Source organism: Ambystoma mexicanum, chromosome 10, assembly GCF_040938575.1.
Source record: "Ambystoma mexicanum isolate Mex_15411 chromosome 10, UKY_AmexF1_1, whole genome shotgun sequence".
Taxonomy (NCBI): Eukaryota; Metazoa; Chordata; class Amphibia; order Caudata; family Ambystomatidae; genus Ambystoma; species Ambystoma mexicanum.
In genome coordinates, this window is record NC_090932.1 from 1134140467 (window position 1) to 1134156534 (window position 16068).

Here is a 16068-nt window from a genome sequence, read left to right on the forward strand (position 1 = left end):
GGAGAGCCTCCAGGAGTCAATTAGACCAGTTTCAGACAGACCCCTTACAAAGGATTTGAGATTTGGTAACTTTAAAGACACGGCTTGATTTCCGAACCAGAAACGAATCAAGGACCTGATTGACCTCCCCACACATAATAAGATAAGTGAAGCTATTTTTGAGAATCATTTGTTTGACAGAAATCCAAAAACTGGGATCGGGTAGGGTGGGTCCATAGATGTTCAAAATGGATGCATGCACGGAGTCAACTATGAGTTTGACCCACACCCAACGCCCTTCAGAGTCAACATCCTGGTCCAAAATTCTAAAAGGTCGTTTTTTGCTAAGTAGTATAGCAACTCTGCTCTTCTGGGCAACTGCAGGACTTGAAATAACTTCTTTGACCCAAAGGGATTTGAGTTTCATAGCCTCCTTACTAGATAAATGAGTTTCCTGTATGCATGCCAAAGAAGGTTTGAGTTTATTAAGATGAGATAGAATTTTACATCTTTTAATAGGTTTGTTGCAACCCTTAATGTTCCAAGTAACCCACTTAAATATCATTTATGCGATTGGGTAATTTTAAAGACATAATATAGATGCATAGTAGGTGGAAACCAGTGTACTTGAAGGAGAGATGCCTTATAAGAACAAGTTTCAATATCGTTGGACAACAATTATAATCCCATATACCAAGGAAAGGACACGTATGGAAAAAACACGAGGAATCAGCGAGAGGGGAGGGAAGTCTTATCAAGAACTGCTTATAATGAGGTAGAGAATGAGGAAAAGGCCTCAAAATCAGAAAAGACAAGGACCTCAGCATATGTAATTGCAGGATAAAAAAGATCAGACTGGGAAGTGGAATAAAAACGTAGCAGGGGTAAGTGATACCTGCAGGGCCATCAAAAGAAAAAAGATGGCACTCAGCGGGAGAGGGACACCACAACAGCGCCTGTCCCACCAAGGTTATGAATAGATGATAGTAACAGAATTAAGTGAAGTTCAACAAACGGGCAAGATGAAGAAAAACCTCATATTCCAGAAGAAGTAGAGGGATGCGCTGGGGAGGATGTGTCCATGCCTTCCATCTTGATGGAACGTATAAAAGCCTTTGTGTCAGCCAGTTCATCAAACATGGCAGAGCGACCAACGTAACTTTGAAGGAGCATGGGTGATATAAAGCATACCTGATATTGAGCTGCTTCAGAGCAGGGCGAAGGGATAAGAATTATTTTCTGCATAGAGCCGTACTCCTTGCCACATCCTGTAAGATATATAACTTGCTTATATAACTTGCTTCCATGCCAGGTAAGAGATTTTATTTCCTTGGAAGTAGATATAATAAGATATAGATAAAATAAACTGGAGCAGAGTGTGTTCCAGTAAGTAGAATATGAGGAGGAGGGCGAGAGGCAACAGACACTCGCTGTATGTTATAGTATCTGCGGGTAAATACACAATGGCCATAGTAATTTGTTCTAAAAAGCAATGGGGTCTGACCCTTCACAACCCTCTGCAGGCCTGATATTCAAAGATTATTGCGTCTGCTCCTATTCTCTAAGTCCTTGTTGTGTTTCTGGAGGTCTTTGATGGATTTTTCAAGTTGTGCCACCCTGGGGGGGGGACATCTTCCACTATACCAACCTGTCTCACCACCTCCTCCATTCTATTTTCGAAGCCCTTCCATCTGTCATCCAATTGTTGGATCTTTTTATTTGTAGTTTCAATGAAGGGTTTAAGTGCTCTGATTTCTAGTAGAATGGACTATATGGCTGGATCTGAAGCACTGAGCGGTGGTGGTGAGTCGCTTTTGGGTCTTTTCAAATGAGTAGAAGAAAGATTGGAGTCCTTTGAGTAATGACAGAGATAAAGGCCACTGACCTTGAGGTTCAGTAGATTTGGAGCCAGGCAGAAGGTACAAAGAGGAGCTTTAACAGTTACCGTTATATAGGTTGGTGACAAAGATAGCTCCCAGAATCCAAGTCAACACTATGAAGTGCAAAAATCTTTTTTTTTAAAGGGAGAACAAAAAATAATAAAAACCACAATAGTTCTGAGAAGGGTCTCAGAAAATAAACTATTATAGGAATTTACATTTAAGTATTATTCAGACACAGCAACTTTATTGAAATTCCCTGTGCTTGCTGCTTATTATCTCTTTTCTCTTCTTTCTGTTGTTTACTTTCTTTCTTTGACTCTATTAACAACCTTCAGTCAATCCAGTTAGAAGTAGAAAGGTATATAATATGTTGCAGATAGTTCAGGCAAACCAGTCGGACGTAGAAGAGGATATTGTGTGTGTGTAATAGAAAGATGCCCCCCCCCCCTCGTCTCTTAATATATTGTAGTGTGGTGCAATATTCTACAGCAGCAAATGACTAAAATAAAGTTTGTTTCATGCCGCAGTAAAAGCCACTAGAGAACACCAAGATTCAGCAGTATTCATTGTATGCAGTCCGATATAGAAGAAGCAGCAGCAGTAGTTGTAACACTTAGTCACGTTACTTTATATTTGCAATATAGAATAATACTGCGTTCCACACAATAGTGCCACGTGAAAAAAGTAGGATAACTCATACATTTGCATTTATTATTTATCGTGCCTCTCACCTTGATATATTGAGATGCCGCGTGGTTTTCCGCAACGCACGGTAAGTAAAATATCACTGCTGTAGAAACCACTGAAAAAAGCCAAGGTTGCCGAATGAAATGATATGTTCATGTGAAAATAGCAGTAGCCATGAAGTTCTCAATAAAATCATGTGGTGGCGTTGCATTGGAGGAGGAGCTGAAGAGGCCCAAACCGGCACGTCACGGTGGGAGGAACTCTGAAAGTTACCTCACGTAGGGCGGCTGTGGCGAGGTGTCGCAAGCGTTCTAATGGTGCTGTTCTGTGCAACGAGCTTCTGAAGCATAGAACGAAGTCGGGACCTTTGCGCCAGTTAGCGGAACATTGTCATGTCTTCTTAAAATCCTTCTGTAGAAGCTGCTAGGCCCCACAGTCCCTCACTGGCTGTTCAGGGCCCCACCTACCTATACACAGTGGAGATCAGTCCAGCTAGCGGGGGAAAGGGGAAATGGGACAAAATAACAAACGACACTGGAGCTCTTCTTGCTTCTTTGCTTGCTACCTGCATGGGGGTTAAAGGTTAGTATTCTATACATGCATTTAAATATTCAAAGAGAATTAAATATCAAATCAACTCTGTGTATCTGTGTGTCCTCTGCAAATTGCCTGGGGGATAATTTTCCAAACAATACTACTATTGTCTTTAAACCTGTCAGTATTGTAATGTAGCTTTTCCTTTCAGATCCATCACCATTCTTTTTCAGTTTGAAAATACACTGCACCACGAAAGTAATTCGTGTTGTTCAAATTACTTAATGTTTAAATTTCTCTTAATATGTTAATTTAAACTCTAAACCATGCCTCAGTCTTGACACGGTTTCTCTAAGTTGCTTCCAAATGCCTGTGTGCTCTTACAAAGCTTGAATATTTTCTCAGCTGAATTTTTAAATGTCTCTAAAGAAACTCCCAAAAACCTAAATACCTAAAAACGCCTAAAATAACCTTGAACTACAATTCCCAGCAAGCTTGCGTAGTTTTGCGTATGCGCGTCGATTCTGCCGAGAAAAAGAAAACACTGCTGCTCTTTTAAATCAGCGTTGACTTTCACGCACTCGATGCAAGTCTTCAGTAATTGCGAGCAGAGGTGAGTGCTCGCTTATATCCTTGTGGCAAATTAAAACAAACAGTTTTAAACTTTTATCTCTGCAGCCGCTAGCAGTTGAGTTTGAAACTGCGTAGTACGGCCAGCGCTGCTTTCCTTCCTCGCGCACATCAACAGAGCTATGTACATGACGGGAGTTCTTATTCAAAGTAAACAAACGCCTTAACGAAAAGAAAAATGTCTACTTGGCATTTTCGTTTACACGCTGCTACAGAATATTACTTCACTGCTCCGCTTAGCCTCACCAAGTTTAACTGTCCTCAAACTAACTCAGAAGGGTTCATGCACAGAGCGTGAAAGTAATAACAAATCGCTTCACGTTGCAAACCATTAAAATTCCCAACTTAAAGTTATGCAGTTAAAGTATTCTGATTGTCCTTTCTCTCAGAAGTCTTTTAGCGCTGCACAGCTACCAAAACATAAACCGTTTTGTTCTTGACTAATCTTTTCCTGACTGTTTTGCTTATAAACCTGAAGTGCTCCCACCAGATTAGTTGATTGAAGTTCTCTCCAGACTTTTCCTGCTTCTTCTAGCTTGAATTAATTCCAAGAAGTTATGTGGTTCAGGGGAACTAAGGAAACTGAACTGCTCTTACAAAGGGTATGTGATGAAAGGCAGTTGGAAAAGGGCAGTAAAGGCAATTCACCCTCAACATTCTGAAATAGAACCCAGATGCTCAAACACCATTTTGGCCTGGGCTCAAGCTCAATTCTCCATTTTGAGCACTGCTCAGAAGATCTCTGAAGAAAGATTAAGGAAATTAAACAAACCTTTTCCTTTGTTCCTAAAATCTCTTCCCACCAGCTTTGAAGTACACCCATCACCCCTAACTGTATCCTCTAGATTCCCAATTTCCCTGACCCGTTATTACAATTTCCCAGTGAGAAAAAGGTAGGAGAAATATTTAAAAAAACACACAGAATGCAGTTTTTATGCGTAGGTGAGACGGAGCTACAGTCATAAGCAGCCATCTCTCTTGGCATCAGACCATGCCCCCCCTCAATGGAGATTTTTTATATTTTGTTTGCCAATCTCTGTGTGATGATATTCTGAACACACACCCACACCATGGTGATTACACTATTTTATCAGGCGCATGACTAGTTAACATTATAAAAACAATAATGCATAAAAGAGAAGAATGAGCTTACTTCCCTTTTGTGTTCTTTCTTTCTTTGGAGGGAACTTCCCAGAGATCACGCACACAGGTTGGGATGAACAAGGCTGCAGGCCTGGCCGACCAGCAGCAAGAACAGTTCCACCTGAAGGTTTCCCCCCCAGGCGTCTCCAAGGTTCACTGCTTTATACACTTCAGTGACAACAGTCTATACTAACCTTTTGAGACTCTTCCCTTGTTATCTACGTGTTTGAAAGTACCAGCATGTGGCTCAGTAAACTATCCACAAATTATTCAAAAACATGAATGGCTTGGAAAAATCTAGTATAGATACTTCGTAATAGCTTCCAAGGTGTTATCCGTCTAATCTTCACAAACTAGTACATGAAAAGAGCACAATTTCAGTAATAACAATTCTACGCAGAGCTTTGAGAGCCACAGGCCTTCACTCTAGAGGTACAGACATGTCTTGTCGCTTATACTTCACTCTTACTTTTTAATGAGTGCGTTTAAACAAGCGGATCAGTTGCAAAATAAGAAGCCTCTTGCAAAATAATACATGTGACTCGCATTTATAAATGTTAAAGATCACCCTTTGATGGGGGGGCGTGGCTTGATGGCTACGTGAGAGGACGTTCCTTGGAGGAGCTCCCGATGATCCGATCCTGATCCTGGGAAGAAGTGATGGTTATTGGCAGACTTTCGAGTACACGGTGCATCCAACGGCGCATGAAAGTGGGGGGCACATGGTGAGTGCCCTCCCCACTAGCGAGGCTGCATATCCACGGAACTAGACTTCGAAGAAGGTGGTGGTCGCGCAATGGAAGGGCAGCACCAAAGATGTCCGCCTGCGGACAAAGGGCCATAAATGGTCCGTGGAGCTGAGGAAGACAAAGTTGGTCGGAACGTGGGCGAGCCCAACCAGATAGACGTGTCACATGCACCTCTGGCTGAAGGCAAGAACATAAGGGCGAGCCCCCACTGAGGAGGCCCTGGATCGTGGCGGGCCAGCAAAGTGAACCCGGGTCCAGCAGAACCTCGCTGTGAAGGGGCCGGCGAGTGAACCGTGTGGGGTACTCTGCAGCGCCGAGGATACAGCTGGGCGCGTGGGCCCAACCGGCGCAGCAGGATGTCCTCCAAGGTGGTACGACCACGGATCAAACAGCCCACAATGGAGGCCTATGCTAGGTCGCCCTTGGGCGCGTAAGGAGGCAAGAGCAAAGATACCACCGCGGCGGCAATGGACCCACCGGGTAATTTCCAGGAGGTGGGCCTGGCCATGAAAGAGCTGCAAGAGGGCCTAAACCTTAAGATCGGAGTGGTCCGAGAAGAGGTGAACCTGTTGCGCCAGGACGTGCGAACGATCGCGGAGCACACTGGGGAACTGGAGAAGTTGGCCCCGACCACGGAGGCGTGCAATACTCACGCCAAGGAGCTTCATGCCCTCGTGCAACGAGTGGGCAATTTGGAGAGCAGAGCAGGCAGAGGGGCGCGCCAGGCGCAACAACATTTGCATAGTGGGGGTTCCGGAGGGAATGGAAGGATCGAACCCCACGGATTTCGTTGAAACTATGCTATTGCAGGAGATTACAGGCGGGGAGCTGACCCAGGGGTTCGCCGCGGTCGAAAGGGCGCATAGGGCCCTGACCAGGAGACCGGCCCCAGGAGCCCCCCGCGGCAGTTGATCGCGAAGATCCTGAACTATCGTGACCGCGAGAAGATTCTCGAATTTTTCCGGAAAGGAGGCACGATAGAAAGGGGGTCAGCAAATATAACGGCGTATCTGGATTATACGCTGCTCGTACAACGGAGTCGAATTAACTTTGGAACGGTGAAGAGGAGGCTTAGAGAAGCAGGCCACCGCTACATGTTGCTCTACCCCGCCAGGTTAAAGGTGTTTCATAAGAACAGATCCCTCTTCTTTGAGACGCCGACTGAAGCGATGGAATGGTTGGACATGCAAGGTCAACCTCAGGAATCGGATACCCAGACAGAAGCGGCTGGAGATAAGTAGCACGTTGCAGAGGCGCCCGTGAGGCCATAGTTATGACATTGGGACTGGAATATAGTAAGATATTGTGCTTGTAGGGGGGAAGTCACGGTATCTGCCGGCGGGTCCCGTTGAACTCACTTCTCCTAAATAGACGACTGGGAGCTCCTGGGGAGCAACCTCTGCACCCAATAGTAGTATATTTAGTTGGTCACTGTTAGATTGGTGACACCCCGCAGGGTCCTCGTTCTCAGACACGAGACGGGTCCAGACGTGGGTAGGCCTGAGATCCAGGGATGGAGCTGGGCTATTGTTGGGGGTTGGCAGGGAGGGGGGGGGGGAGTTGTGTGCAGTGGTGTGAAGTTGGGGAAGGGAGAGGCGGGCACTGTTCGTGAATAGAAGTGAAAGAGCCAGGGAACGACCCTACGTAGGGAGCATTATGGGAAGGGATGGGATGGAGATAGACCGACCAGATGGCATCGGGTAATCTCAGAATTGTGACCTGGAATGTACGGGGCCTCAACAACTACCTTAAACGTAACAAAGTGATGTTGTATTTAAAGAGGATGCGCGTAGACATAGCCCTGCTGCAAGAGACCCACCTCACTAGGGAAAGGCTGGAGGTGGTCAGGAGGAAATGGAAGGGCACTGTTGTGGGGGCGGCGTACTCGGCGTATGCTAGAGGGGTTATTACTTGGGTGGTGCCCCATGTGCCGTTTCGGGTGCTTGATTCTACGGTGGACCCAGAGGGTAGAATGGTGGTGGTAACAGGTCTCTTGGAAAACAGAGAAGTACACATCATAAATTTGTACGCCCCCAATAATGATACAGCGGCTTACTTTAGGACCCTCTACGGTAAACTTGGCTCCCTGGCAGGGAGTACGGTAGTTTGGGGGGGGGGGGAACTTCAACTGTACCGTAGATCCCAGAATGGACAGGTCCAAGGACAGGGCAGGAAAAACGGCACCGGCGGCTAAAGTGCTGAGTACCTTACTGAAAGACCTAGGCCTAGAGGATGCGTGGAGAAGGCTGCATCCCACGGATAGACAGTACTCGCACTACGCAGCGCAACATGATTTGCACACAAGGTTAGATTACATGTTTGTAACAGCCGAGATAGTGAGAGACATAGAAGGGGCGGAATACAAGGTCCGAGTACTATCGGACCACTTGCCCTTGGTGGTAGACTGGAGACACCAGCCCCCACGACCGCGGATCCCTACATGGAGACTTAGGACTGAACGAAGCTATGCAGGACGAGGGGTTTCGGGAGGGCTTGAGGGATGCCATTGAAGAGTACTTTGATATAAATACGGGAAGCGTAAACTCTGTGGGCACACTGTGGGAAGCGTTTAAGGTGGTGGTGCGTGGGGTAGCTATTTCCCAAGCTAAGGGGCTACAGGGGGGGGTCGAAAGGGAACTTCAAGAGGTGGAAAGGGACCTAGAGGATCTCGCGTGTTGCGAGAGCACCGCTTATGGTAATAGAACCAAAGTAGAGGAGCTACAGTTGTCCTGCAGCACACTCTGGGATAGACTGTGCAGGCTCAACTACAGGAAATATACGGAGAGGATACACGCAGGGGGCAACAAGCCAGGCAGACTGCTGGCCTGGCTGTATAAGAGTGAGACCCCCCGCTCGGTGATGAGTGAGATCCAGGACGAGAGAGGTTGCATATGCAACACCCAGAAAGAGGTAAATGAGGAATTCCTTAAGTTTTACAGACACTTGTATGAGGACACGGGGGAGGATATGTGTCAAGACATACTGGACACATTGGGGGACATTGAGCTGCCCACCTTGGATGATCTAGAATGCACTGAGTTAGACGCACCCGTCACCTCGGATGAGCTGGAGGTAGTGATTCGGAACTTGCCCACTTGCAAGGCGCCGGGTTCGGATGGGCTGCCCAGCGAGTTCTACAAAACATACCAGGAAGAGTTGCTTCAGCCACTGCTTGCCACTTTCAACGAGGCCTATGAGCAGGGAGAACTCCCATTGTCCCTCCGTGAGGCTGTAATCTTCCCACTCCTGAAACCAGGCAAGCCGGCCGTGGAGTGCGGGTCTTACAGACCGTTGTCCATGCTTAACCAGGACAGCAAAATACTCACGGCGGTGCTGGCTAATAGACTGAAGAGGGTGATTAAGAAACTGATACACCCAGATCAGACGGGATATGTTCCAGGTAGGAACATCACAACCACAGGAGGCTACACCATGTCATAGACCAAACTGAGGAAGACACGGGCGAGCTGGCTATAGTGTCGTTAGACGCGGTCAAGGCCTTCGACTTGGTACGATGGCCCTGGCTGAAAGCGGTCCTGAAGGGGTACGGAATGGGACCTGGATACCTCAGATGGGTCCAGTTGTTTTATAGCACCCCGATGGCCAGGGTCAAGACAGGGTCCACAGTCTCAGATTCTTAGCAACTTTGCAGGGGGGCCAGACAAGGATGCCCCTGGTCACACATGCTATATATACTGGCATTAGAGCCGCTGGCAATATGCCTGCGACAACAATATGGGGAGGTGGGTATAAGCACTGCCAGTGGAGAGCATCTGATATCATTATATGCGGATGAGATGCTCCTTTATTTGCGTTACCCAGAGGAAAACCTACAGTACGTGCTAGAGGTAATAGAACGGTACGCTATCCTCTCGGGCATACCGGTGAACCCTGGAAAGTCCAGTCTGTTCCCTTTGGGCAGATATAGGAATGTCCCGGTGCAGAGGCTGCCTGTCCTGCCAATACCATGGCAGCCTGTGACATTTAGGTATTTGGGAATAAACATTTACCACAAGATTGAGGCAGAACACAAGCACAACACGGAAAAGGCGATGGAGGGGATCAAGAACAGCATGGTATTTTGGTCCAGATTGCCCCTGACCATGATGGGGAGGGCGGCCTTGCTCAAGATGGTGGTCCTGCCTAGACTTTTGCACTTCTTCGTAAACGTCCCGTTTCTGATACCTAGGAGCCTATTCGCGAAACTTCATAGCGTGTGCAGGGGTTTCGTGTGGGGCAGCTCTAGGAATAGGGTTGCTCTGTGGAAGCTCCAGAACCCGTGTGACAGGGCGGGGGGATAGGCCTGCCTAATTTTGAACTCTATTACCTGGCGGGGCAGCTGCAGTACGTGGCCAGGTGGCTCTCGGCTGAAGACTCGGCGGAAGCCAGGCTCCTGCATGGAGACACAGCCCCATACTTTCTGATGGAAGTGGTGTGGTTGTGCAGAGACAAACTGGTGGGCAAGGGGCGGCTACTGAGGCTGGGCTGGGAGATCTGGCACAGGACATGGAAGATTGGGGGGGACTCGGAGCCGTACTCCCAGCAGGCCCCTTTGGCGGCGCTGTGCGGGAGCGACCCTCAACTACTTGAATCGGTCCGCAGATACTGGGAACAGGTAGGCTTAGCTACCCTCGGGGACATATGGCAGGAAGGGGAGGCAGTGGACTTTCAGAGGTTGCAGAAAGAGACGGGAGTACATGGTGGCCAATATATAACCTACACTAGGCTTGTGAGAAAGACTAGAGAAAGATGGCCTGAGACAGTGCTAGCGGAAGACCCAGACACCTCCCTGGAAACCATGTATGATGTATCAGAGGGCGGGCACGAAATATCGAGGATATATGAGCTCCTGCGAGTAAGGGCAGGGAAGGAGTTGCTCCAATTGAGACAAGATTGGGAGGAGGAGTTGGGAGGACCCATGACGGATGGGCAGTGGGAACGGGCCCAGAGGTACCACAAAAAGGTGTCCCGAAACGCGAGATTCCAACAGCTTCAATTTTATGTTACCCACAGGGCTTATTTAACCCCCGGGAAGATTTCAAAGTTTGGGGGACCAGCTACGCAGCAATGCCCCAGGTGTGGAGAGGTTAATGCGGGACTGCTACACATGTTTTGGGCTTGCCCGGAGGTGCATAGATTTTGGGACGAGGTCAAGACGAAACTGGCTGGTGGGGGGGTGCTGCTGGATGTGGAATCGGCCTGGGCATGCATGCATGCTTGGGCTTTTTCCTAGACCCCGGCATTTGAAACACATAAGCAAGATGAAGGACCTGGCTTATGTTTTGGCCAAACGTAGGATTGCCATGGGCTGGAAGGCGGCCCACAGACCTAGGGTGGAGTTATGGTGGACGGACCTCTTGAGGTGGGCGGAAGCTGAATCTGTAGTCTGGTTTGAATCGGTCACCAGGGGCGGCGAGGAGGAAGTAGGGCCCTTGCTGGCCTGGCGGCAACTGGTGGCCTTGTTGGCAAACCCTCACCAGGGTGACAACGAAACAGAGGACCCGGATGATGACTGCCTAAGTATTGTGCTACCCAATGATGCTCCCGTAAACGACATGTGAGAACCGGCTCTAGTTTAAGGGGGGAGGGGGAGTTGGGGAGTTTTGATGAAAATGTGCTGGAATATGATGCTTTCTATGTTTTGAAACAGTTGTAGTGTGTTTGTTTGATTTTAAAATAAAAATAAAAACATTTTTAAAAAAAAGTAGGTCTGTGGCCAAATCATACTGGGTATACATTTCTAGATACATGTTTCCAGTACCCATAAAAAAGCTCATTTAAGCACACATTATACCGACGCATTTGAATAATCATAGCAAAGGAGGAGCACAATGTTCAATCCTTTTGTTGACAAAGGTTACCATACTGCCAAAATATCTTACTTGTGTGGTGTGCACGGCAAATGGGACTATTTTGAATTCACTGGCCAGTTTGGACTTTGCTTTCTCGCAAAACTGATGGGCAAATTGCTTCACTGCCTAAAGCCTGGCTGGAATCCACCCATAAGGTAAAGCTTATGACATTAGTAACTTGCTTCCCCCCCACCCCCCCTGTATAATTCCAGGTGGCCAGCCTATACACTACGCGAGTTGCGAAATCAAACATGCCTATTGGTTCATAGCCATTAGTGAAGTGGGTAACTAGTGATAATGTACACTTGGGACTTGCTCATTTGAAAATTGTACCGTTTTTGTGGTGCTGCATGGAAGAACATTCCCCCACTATCTGGTGTAGGCAGGGATCTGGATGCTGCCATCCTATATGAAAAGACCCATCTCTGCGGTCACAACCTACACATGACGATGTATGGTATAATTCTGACCATCCATGGGCAAGGCCTAATTTCAAACCAACATTGCATTGCTTCACTGTGGCCTTTTTCTGACAATGCTCTGATCATTTCTGGCCCTGGGATCCGTTGAGACAACCTCACACTTGGCTTGACAGCACATTTGGGGGTGGTATGCTTTGCTTGCTGTGACCTCCTCTTGCTGCTTTCTCTTTCATGTTCTACAGGCAAAGGATGATTGGGGAATGAGGGTAGCTCACGGGCAACATGCTCGCCTTGGAAGGAAGACGACGCAGAGCAACACAGGTTCGATCCCCGGTCTGCACTTAAGGTATTAAATAACCTATCATATCATGATTGTTCGCACTTATGTCTTCCATTCAATTGTTTACCAGAGTCCAGTCATTCGCAGCAAAGCTCTTCTTCTGCAAGCTTCAATCTTGTCAGGCAGCTTCAAAGACAAGATGTTATGGCGGTCTCCACTGATTCAATTGTCCAGTTCCAGCAATGCCCCAAACCCTTCCCTCTGTTCCAATCCCTTGGCATTTGATTTTATGCCATGCATTACTCGGCAAACCAGCAACCAAATCAGTCTCTCATAAGAGGAGTGATTTCTCCTGAGCCAATTAGCCCGATAAATCTCTGGGCATCAATCCTAAAAAGCAGTCAGTTTATTTATTTCTATATATGTACAGGGAGGAACAATGCTCTTTTGGTCACAAAAGAATGTACAATATATAAATCATATTTTTTGGGACGCAGTGCACTTCTTCCAATGGGGCGAGTCGAGTGACATTCTGAGCAGGTTGTGTAGAGGAGTAAATGGGACAGCCACTGGGACAATACATGGGTGGACTTGCATAACTGAAGGACAATCAACATTAGACATTTTTAAGTGCAGGTAAGCGGTACGGCCAGTTGACCATTGCAATGACCGCCTATGAAATTCTAAGCCTGAACAAAGAACATATATAGCGCCTTGAACTATATAACATTTATAGCTCTGATGCTCTTTATTTAGGGTTAGTTCTCGACCTAGTCAGGGCAGACTTGGCTGGATTGGAGGAAGCAAGGAACATTTGGAGCTGGAGGAAGGAGTCTAGTGCAGAAAAGAAAGCAGTTGGAGAGCAGACTAAAGTAACTGAGGTGGGGACACCAGATGTTTTGAAGAAAGAAAGGCCATTAGGGATATACAGGAGGTGGGGTTTAATGCTGAGATTTTTTGAAGGGGGAGGTAAGGAAGCAGTTACATTAAAATAGGTTGGGGAAGATGTACCTCAGAGACAGCCATATCAGAGCTGGTGGTGGTAGTGAAATTGCAGGAGTTCACATTTAAGTAGGTTGAGAGGAGAAGAGTATATCAGAGTTGCGATAACAGAGGAGACTAGTGGTGCCATTTTAAAGCAGAAGTCATATCAGAGGAAAGTGGCAAGTTGCAGAGGAAGGTTTCTTAAAGAGGTGGTGGGAAGTTAAGTCACTGAATAACATTAAGAGGTGGAAAGTGGTTGGTCCTCAGGAGTTGGTGAACCTAGTTCTAAAGCACTGGAAACAGCTTTTCTGGGGAAAGTGCTAGAGGAAAGTGCTGCTAACCAATGTCGAATGGCAGAGTCCTTTTGGTTACAGGAAGTCCTTAGCTACTGAAACTATGAGTAGGAGGTGAAGGCTTGGGAAAACAAGGGTAAAAGCGTCATGGAGTAAGTCAAGAGAGTTGGTAAGGAGAAGGAAGGGGCCCAAAAGGGTGTAGAAAATCATGCAGCGATAATTCAGGTCCAAATGAGTATGGGAAGTCCCAAGGATATAGTTAAAGCCTAGAGGGGTGAACAGCAGAAGACAGGAGTGACGAGGACCCCAAACACTGGGAAAGGGAAAAGAAGGATGAAGAAATTGGAAGATGGGAGGGATCCAGAGGAGCAAACAATGTGCAGCCTTGATGGGAAAAGGTGACAGGATACTGAAGTAGGCTAGAATGGGTTAGTAAAGTCGCTTGGCTCTTCATCCCCCTACCCTCTCACACCCAGGGTGGGGACCTTGCCCAGGAATATTACCCAAATGTGAAGACTAGAAACCCAACTTTCTGAGCTAAAGACACTTAGATCGGGCTGTGTTCTGTAAGAAAGGGTGTGGGATTCCCAAAGACCCAGTGGCTTTAGTAATCCTAGCATGGGTCTTGGAAAGACATTTAATTAGACCGGTTTGCAAAAATCTTTACTTTGACTTCATGGCACAGAATCATTTTCGGATTCAGCAGCATCACTCTGCAACAGGACTATTATCTTACTGCTTGCCTAGCCAGGATCAGAGGGCAGTTTAAAAACATATATATTTATCTCCCTCACACCCCTGTTGTTAATTTGTCGACACTTGGTTAATATCCCTAATATATTAGGTTTCTCCATATTTCATGTGTGTCTGATCCAACCCCTCGATCCTGGCACCCATCCCATCCCAACGCAACCTAAGAACAAATGAAGTTGCTGATCACTAACTTCTGCCAAACGTTGCAGACATGCAGAATTGATGCTACTGTTAGGACAGCCACCCATATAATTCTTACTCCCTCCTTTGTGTACATCCAGATTCTTAACACCTTACTGCACGTTTTAGTTCACCAAGATGCTGTTCGGTGTTTCTTTGGCAGCTTCCTGTTTCAGGGGATGATGGCACACCTGGGGAGAGGCATCCAAACAGTGGTGTACTTTCAGAGGTTATTATAATTGTTATTTTATAACGCACTTAATACCAGAGACCAGTTTCTAAGTGCGAGACAGGGATTCTAGCCTACGTTGCCCCTGAACTATCCGCCTGGCCCAGTTTTTATTTTTACATATGAGACATACAAGGAAAGCACACAAAGACCCGAGGAAAGTAACTATCTAGGATTAATACAAGTGGCACCAAACTTCACATGGGCAAATGCAGCTTTCTGTAGGAATCTGTGGAATACCTCAGTTACGTGATCACAGAAAAGGGCAGACTGAAGATGCATTTGGTGGCAGTGATCAATGAGACTTCTAAGACTGCATCAGTGTATCCGAGGAAAAACTTCCATCGTTTATAGACAAGCTGGAGAATGCAGTGCTTTAGTCTCCAAAAAGTGGGGCTGAGCCAGGGCCCTGCCGGGGCCCCCTGGTCCCACCACAACATTGGCTGGACACCTTATCCCGCCGCAGCCATGACGGGAGATGCACCATTAAGTCGGGCAAGCTGACAGAAGTGCTAGCCAGCCACAGCGTCGTTCTGGCTGGCACTTCTGTCAGACACTTTAAGTTCTACTGGTGACCCCTCGCGCGAGGCGTCACCAAAGGGTCCTTTTGTTTCCCGTCGCCGAGGCGTCTCTAACCCTCAGCGAACCTCGGGACTCATCGACATATTTCGAGACTTATAAAAGATGGCTTAAAAAGTACCCAATTCAGGCCATCTTTTATAAAGCTTTGCCGACAGACAAAGACGACTCTCGCTTTGTCTGTCGTCAAAGCTTTATAAAAGATGGCTTGAATTGGGTACTTTTCAAGCAATCTTTTGATTCTTGAATTGGGTACTTTTCAAGCCATCTTTTCTAAATTTAGAAATGTTTAAAAAAGATGGCTTAAAAAGTACGCAAACCATCAGGTATGCACACAAATATATAGATGTTATATATTTGTGTGTGTACCTTACTATGGTTTGTGTACTATGCAAGCCATCTTTTATAAACCTAGAAATATGCTGTATATTTCTATGTTTATAAAATATGGCTTGCATAGTACACAATCCATAGTAAGGTACGCATACAAATATATAAATGCTTACATGTACTTGTATATTTGTTTGCATACCTTAATATGGTTTGTGTACTTTTTAGGGCACGCCCCTCGATTTCTTAACCCACTTAAAGCCCTGAGAATGATGCAACATTTTTGTAAGATTTTTCGGAAAAGACTGAACCCTATTTCTCTAACTTCTTAAACAACGTAAGGGTGTCGTAATGTGATGCTCAAATGCGCACTGTTCTCCAATAGATGCCAAGTCGCCAACAGTACACAGAAGCATTTGAAAATATTTTCATGATGCCTGTGTACACCACATATGCAGGGCTTCCCAGAGTAACCCCCCCCCCCCCCCCGTCCCACAGACACACACTCTTGTGCACATAAACACTCACAGTGCATAAAATAAAAAAAACATTCCACGGAGT